Raw genomic sequence first — 8,084 nt, 5'->3', positions numbered from 1 at the left:
TTAGCTAATAAAGATGGTCCAGTGTTACTCAGACCCCACTCCAGTACTCTCGCCTGGAATATCCCATGGATGGAGGAGCCTGATAGGCTGCAGTCCATGGGGTCGCTAAGAGTTGGGTACGACTGAGGTACTTCACTTTCACTTCTCACTTTCATGCATTGGAGAAGGAAATGGCAACCTACTCCAGTGCTCTTGCCTGGAGAATCCCAGGGATGGGGGAGCCTGGTGGGCTGCCGTCTATGAGGTCGCACAGAGTCAGACACGACTGAAGTGATTTAGCAGTAGCAGCAGCAGCAGTATTACTCAGAGTTCAGTGTACTAAAAATTCGTGCTTAACTGAATCAGTGTATTATTACATGTGATACTTTAACATAAAACAAGCAAAATCACAGCCAAATATGTGAATGAACATGAAAGGAGTTGGTGAGGGACAGGGAAGCCTGGTGTGCTGCAGTCCATGGGGTCACAAAGAGTCGGACACGACTGAGCGACTGAACTGACTGATAAATTTGACAAGAACAGAGGTACAGATGTGTAATTCCTATATGATTATTATTTATACTTTCTTAAGCTTATACATGGAGAAGGCAATGGCACCCCACTCCAGTACTCTTGCCTGGAAAATCCCATGGATGGAGGAGCCTGGTGGGCTGCAGTCCATGGGGTCGCTAAGAGTCGGACACGACTGAGCAACTTCACTTTCACTTTTTACTTTCATGCATTGGAGAAGGAAATGGCAACCCACTCCAATGTTCTTGCCTGGAGAATCCCAGGGGCAGGAGAGCCTAGTGGGCTGATGTCTATGGGGTCACACAGAGTCGGACACGACTGAAGTGACTAAGCAGCAGCAGCAGCAGCAAACTTATACCTGATTATTTTATATTTAAGGCCATTGCAAATTTCAGTGTTTTATTTTTGTAATTTTCATTCTAATTGTTGATATCAGGAATATAGAAGCACACTTGCTTTTATATATTGCTCTTATTATAGCCCAAGACCTTGCTTAATTTACTTATTAGTTGTAATATCTTTAGACTAAATGATTTATGATTTACTTTGTAGGTAATCCTGTCATTTGTGAATAAGTGTTTTAATTACTCCTTAAATATAGGTATGTCTTTTATGTCTCTTTCTTGTCTATAGCACTGTCTAGGATCTCCAGTATAATTTCAGGGACAGAAAGATTGAGGAGAATGGAGACTATTATGTTTTTTCCAGTGTTCAGATTTTAACTATTTGATATTAGGTCTATCATTTAACTGTTTGATATTACGTCTGTATTTTAGAGCTGGTTTTCACCAAATGTGTATATTTTCTTCTGACTCAAGTTTTCTTGGTGACTTTGGGACCAGAAAAAATTGTTGGATTTTGTCTAATATGGTTGCTACATAAATTAAGATAAAATATGCTTTTTTAAAATTCAGTTTATCTAATTGATTAATTTACAAAGTTTATCAGTTTTTGCATTCAAGAGATGAGTTCCATAATGGCATGCAATACTTTATATAATACTTTTCTTCCTTTCTTTTTGTAAAGAACAGATTTTTATTCTAATTAGAGACTCTTAATTGTGCTCTGTCAGCATCAGGGTACATGACGGTCAGTGAATGACTGTAAATTCAGCCCCACATTTTTATCAACTGCCCATGATGACTCCTTTGCTCTCTGCTGAAGAAAAGGAGAAATCATCAATAGAAACTTTTCAGGTGGGATAAAATTGCACAACAAAAAACACAGCACAAAGTGCTCTCATGTGTAATTCCCAACAACACTGGCACTGTATCATTCCATTCAATCTACTGCCAAACCCACTTATTTTTTCAAGGTCTTTGAGAGACCCCCAGACTGTCCCATAGCATGTGAGGTCTCTTGTTTCATGCACTTGCCTTCTTACCAGCTTTTGAAGTCAATGATTTCTTGCTCAGCTTTAACTTTCTACTTTGCCTTTTGCCTTATCTTTTGACATTCATCATTGATAATTTAATCATAGTTGTTTGTGGCAACCTCTGTGTGCATATCCTCCTTCATCTCTACATTTTGCAACTGCTTGATGCAATCTGAGCTTCTAATTTATCTGGAGAGATAGCATCAGTAGTAGCTACTCTAAAAAGAAATAAAATGAACACAAATATTTTCTACCCCACCTCCTCTTGACAAGACTTTCATTTGGCTGCTGTTTTAAATAAATTTACATATTTTAAAATGGAAAGAAAGGCAAATACTGTATGATATCACTTACATGTGGAATCTAAAGTCTACAACAAACTAGTGAATACAACCAAAAGAAGCAGATACACATATAAAGGACATACTGGTGATTACGGGGATGGGAGCGATATAAGAGTGGGGGAGCAGGAGGTACAAACTATTGGGTGTAAGATAGACTAGAAGGATGTATTGTGCAACATGGGGAATATAGCCAATATTTTGCTGTAGCTGTAAATGGACCATAACCTTTAAAAATTGTATTAAAAAGTTTTTTAAGGATACAAGTTAGAGGGAGAGGGTGGGGAGATTTGGGAGAATGGCATTGAAACATGTGTAATATCATGTATGAGACGAGTCGCCAGTCCAGGTTCGATGCACGATGCTGGATGCTTGGGGCTGGTGCACTGGGACGGCCCAGAGGGAGGGTATGGGGAGGGAGGAGGGTTCAGGATGGGGAGCACGGGTATACCTGTGGTGGATTCATTTCGATGTTGGGCAAAACTAATACAATATTGTAAAGTTTAAAAATAAAATAAAATTAAAAAAAATTTTAATAACACAAGTTTAATATGGAAAAGAAAAAAAAAGAAAATGTATGCTTTTAGAAAAAACAACTAAAAAGTATATGTGGTCAAAAAGAGAAAACCCAGTTAGTATTTTAATGAGGCCACCTTTTTGAAGATTTGGTAATTTTTTGGTGAACATTCTATTCAGAATGGTTTTCTAAGAAAATCATGTTTTCCTGCAGTATTTTCTCTAAATATCCTGAATTGGCTAGGTTGGGATGATTCAAAAGACCCTGGTCACCATCACACCATAGCATCACAATTTGGCTTTATTGCCTCTGCTGAAGACAAGACATTTTAAAATATTACTTTTTCTGTAAGGGTAATTTGCTAATAGTTTGCTCAAGATTTTATCTATGTCCCTGAAGAACATTGATATGTATTTCTCTTTTCTTTGTAATGCCCTGTCTGCTTTAGTATCATTATAAGGCTGGTCTCCTAAAATGAGTAGAAATACCACTTTGTGTAGCATTCACAGTATGTCTTCCTTAAATATTTGAAAGAACTCAAATTCAAAGACACCTAGGACTACAGTTTTCTTTGTGAGATTTTTAATTATGAATTTAACTTCTGCGATAGGTATATAGGACTGTAGCACCTTATTTTTTTAAATATCAGTGTTAGTACTTTGTATTTTTAAAAAAATTATCTCCTTAGTAGCAGACAGTTTCTAAAATGACTCCCCACACACATACATGTGTGTTATCTTTTCCTTTTCTATGAGCTGGACTTCATGTTTTCCCTTGTAGGTATAGAATAGGGCAATAATGAGGACACGGCATTTCCACTATTAGGTTGTAAAAGACTGTGACTTCTCTTTTTCTGGCACTCCCACTCTCCCTGTGTTACTCTAACGAAGCCAGACGCCATGTTGTGAGTTTCCCTGTGGAGAAGCTCCCATGGTAAGGGATCTGAAGGCAGGCTTCCCTCAACAACCCAGGAACCCATGACCAAAGGGAAGGGATAGTGGTCATAATCCAGGTGTGCAGAAGAAGAGCAATTGCACACCTTGGTGTTCAGACCTTTCAGAGAGGCCATGTGACTGATGTTGATACTGCAGGTGCTTAAACCTTCAGCAGGCAGTGGTTGGGCTCTTGCTGGTCATTCAGAAAGATGCTGGAGCTGGTATGTCTTTGGCTGTTAGAAGGCTGTAAAAAGAAACCAGAAGTAGGAAGAAGAATCATTTTTCTTCTTTCCCATTGTTCAATCTTGTATTAGTGTTTTCTACTTGCAGAAAGTAATCAGTATCCAGAGGACAAGAGTTTGAAAACAGTTTATAGAAGTCCTTTCCTAGCCTTACAGAGAAAAATACAGAAAGGTGGGCTATAATCAGAGACACAGTAGTATATTGCTGAATATTTTTGTTGTTGTTGTTGTTGAATTGCTAAATTATGCCCAACTCTGCAACCCCATGGACTGCAGCATGCCAGGCATCCCTGTCCTTCACTATCTCCTGGAGTTTGCTCAAACTCATGTCCATTGAGTAGAGGACAATATCCAACCATCTCATCCTCTGTTGCCCCCTTCTCCTCCTGCCTTCAATCTTTCCCAGCATCAGGGTCTTTTCCAATGAGTCAGCTTTTCACATCAGATGTCCAAAGTATTGGAGCTTCAGTTTCAGTATCAGTCCTTCCAATGAATATTTAGGGTTGATTTCCTTTAAGATTGACTGGTTTGATCTCCTTGAAGTTCAAGGGACTCTCAAGAATCTTTTCCATCACCACAATTCAAAAGCATCAATTTTTTGGCCCTCAGCCCTCTTTATGGTCCAATTCTCACATCCATACATGACTACTAGAAAATCCATAGCTTTGACTATACGGATCTTTGTTGGCAAAGTAACACATCGTCTAGGTTTGTCATAGCTTTTCTTTCAAGGAGTGTCTTTTAATTTTGTGGCTGCAGTCACTGTTCACAGTGATTTTGAAGCCCTAGAATATAAAACCTGCCACTGTTTCTACTTTTCCCCCATCTATTTGCCATGAAGTGATAGGACAGAATGCCATGATCTTCGTTTCTTGAATGTTGAGCTTTATAGAACTAATACAATTATGTAAAGTTTAAAAATAAAAAAAATAATAATTTAGATATAGAATATTGCCACTAATTGAACACAAGTGGAAACAAATGAACCTAACCATATTTTATATTGGTAACATTACAAAAGAATGAATTTCTAGTAACTTTATTGTGTAATTGAGGCAAATGGATGAATTCAAGGTAGAAAGTAAAGCAAAGAAATTTAAATAATCTCTAGGTGATTTATTAATTATAATAAATTATTATTAATATGCATGTGTGTGCTCAGTTGCTCAATCGTGTTCAGCTCTTTGTGACCTTCATGAACTGGAGCAAGCCAGGCTCTTCTGTCCATGGGATTTCTCAGGCAATAATACTGCAGTGAGTTGCCATTTCCTCTTCCAGGGGTTCCTCCTGACCCAGGGATGGAATTCACATCATCCATGTCTCCTTCATTGTAGGTGAATTCTTTACCACTGAGCCACCTGAGCAAATATTATTAATATTTTGAGACATTTCCCGTGTAAAGCAAATATGAAATAATTATCAGCAATAAAGTGTTCAGGATAATACAGATACACAACTAAAGGGTGATAAACCAAATGCAAGCCCAGACTGTCTTCCTTTAAAGAGAATAAAAAGCGAGAGTGAAAAAAGATACAATTCCACGCTGAAGTAAATTATTCATTTGTAATAAGAAACTACTGTGATATAAAAAGATAATTAGGTGTATAACATTGGTGAGTTAATTAACCTCTCTGTGCAACAGTTTCCTCATTTTTAATATGTAGATAAGAACAATTCATCAATGCTTGTGAAGAGAATTAAATGAGAAAACCACGTGTATCAATAATATTAGATATAATTATTATTATTATTACTACTTGAAGAAGCCAAGACTTCTGGAAAGTTCCTTATAGAAAAGACCACAGGTGACTGCCTCAAATGGTAAAAACATAATTCCTATGGAGGTTCAATAAAATGTGACACAGATTCACCTCATTTCAGGGTAGTAAATATCATCATAGGAAATTAAACATCACCACAAAGGAGTAAAGCAAATCCTAAATTACTGGGTGTATAAACAAACATAACCCTGAATGTGCACAAGTAGAAATGTCATCAAGTCAGGTATGTGGGTAAGCACTGACTTGTTGCATTAATTTTTAAACTCTACTTTATTATTGTTATCATACTACTTCTAAACCCAAAATGAATACACAGAGAATATCAAAAACATCTGTTGCATTTAATTATTCTCTTATTCTTTTGGTTTAAAAGCAATATTCCATGGAGTATTTCAAAGTTTTTTATTTTCCTTTTTGCATATCAATGTTTTCTAATTTTACAATCACTAGAAACAAAATTTTAGTAATATAAAATATAATATAAAATAAAAAATAAAATATAAAATTTTATTTTACTAAAAGGTATATGCAATTATAAAAATAAAAAATTAAGATATGATCCTGTATGGTTAAATTTATATCATTGTAAACTCATGTATGTATTTTTAAAATATGTATTACTTTTTAGCTCTGTACATTAAAATAGACTAATGTCAATGAGTATGTGCCAATTTTTTTCTCTACTTTCATTTCCCACTAAAGGAATCCAGGACACCTTGAAAAAATGGTTATCTCAAGTTTTCAGACAGAAAAAACTTATGGCAGAATAGATATTAAGGTGTCAATGTACTGATCTCAGCAATGTAGAGATGTGATTTTTTAATTATTATTTTCCTTTTGTATTTCCAAACATTCTAGAGTGTATATATATACTAGTGAAAGTCACTCAGCTGTGTCCAGCTCTTTGTGACCCCTTGGACTGTACAGTTCATGGAATTTTCCAGGCCAGAATACTGGAGTGAGTAACCTTTCCCTTCTCCAGGGGATCTTCCCAATTCAGGTATCGAACCCAGGTCTCCTGCATTGCAGGTGGATTCTTTACCAACTGAGCCACAAGGGAAGCCCATCTGGGGATAAAAATTAAAAGTTTAAAATTTTTTCTGTTTACAGCTTTGAAAGTGAAAGTGTTAGTCGCTCAATCATGTTCAACCCTTTGTAACCTCATGGACTGTCACCTGCCAGGCTTCTCTGTCCATGGAATTCTTCAAGCAAGAATACTGGTGTGGGTTGCCATTTCCTTCTCCTGGGGATCTTGCCGACCCAGGGATCTAACCAGGTCTCCTACATTGCAGACAGATTCTTTACCGCCTGAGCCACCAGGGAAGCTATCCTTAGCCACCTCAGCTCTTCTGGCTGTAGTACTTGAGATTTACGGTCTTGGCCCAGTTACTTAACCTTCTGAAAACTCATTTAATTCATTGATGAGAAAACAATAATTCAGGTCTCATAAGTCTATTATTTGGGCTGGTCTATATATAAATCACTAGAGCTTTCCACCTAGCTCAGTTGGTAAAGAATTTGCCTGCAATGCAGGAGACCTACATTCAATCCCTAGGTCAGGAAGATCCTCTGGAGAAGGAAATGGCAACTCATTCTAGTATTCTTGCCTGAAGAATCCCATGGGCAGAGGAGCCCAGTGGGCTACAGCCCATGGGGTCAGCAAGAATCGGACACAACTTAGCGACTAAACCACCACCACCATCTTTTCTCTATTTATTGTTTATAAATGTTGCTTCCTTGTTTGTTTGCTTTCTAGTTTATATATTAATAACAGAAATCATGGTTTTAAGAATCAACAAAAATAAGCAAGGAGGCATTTGAGCAGCTTTTACATAAAAATGCTTTGTTTAGTAGCATTCATGTCGGTCCTGGGGGTTCATTGAAAGGACTGATGCTGAAGCTGAAATGCCAATACTTTGGCCACCTGATGTAAAGATTTGACTTATTGGAAAAGACCCTAATGCTGGGAAAGATTGAGGGCAGGAGGAGAAGGGGATGACAGAGGATGAGATGGTTGGATGGCATCACCGACTAAATGGACATGGATTTGGGTAGACTCAGGGAGTTGGTGATGGATGGGGAGGCCTGGCATGCTGTGGTTCATGGGGTTGCAGAATTGGACAAGACTGAGCAACTGAACTGAACTGAACTGAATGTCAAAAGAGTAGCAGCTCTTTGAAATTCTCATCTGAGATATTGTTTAGTATTTAACTTCACCAACATATCAGAGATCATCTGATCCTGTGTTAGTTGTATACTAACTATTAGGCCATCATCTGGGGATCCAGAGTATAAATTAAAGGCATGTGAGGAAGTCTTCAAGGAAATGATCTATAAGCAAGCTGATTGGCATATGCTCAGGGTTAACCAGGAGAGAGACATG

This window comes from Bos taurus, chromosome 1 (genome assembly GCF_002263795.3).
Source record: "Bos taurus isolate L1 Dominette 01449 registration number 42190680 breed Hereford chromosome 1, ARS-UCD2.0, whole genome shotgun sequence".
In the NCBI taxonomy this organism is placed as follows: domain Eukaryota; kingdom Metazoa; phylum Chordata; class Mammalia; order Artiodactyla; family Bovidae; genus Bos; species Bos taurus.
This window is presented reverse-complemented; position numbering follows the sequence as displayed.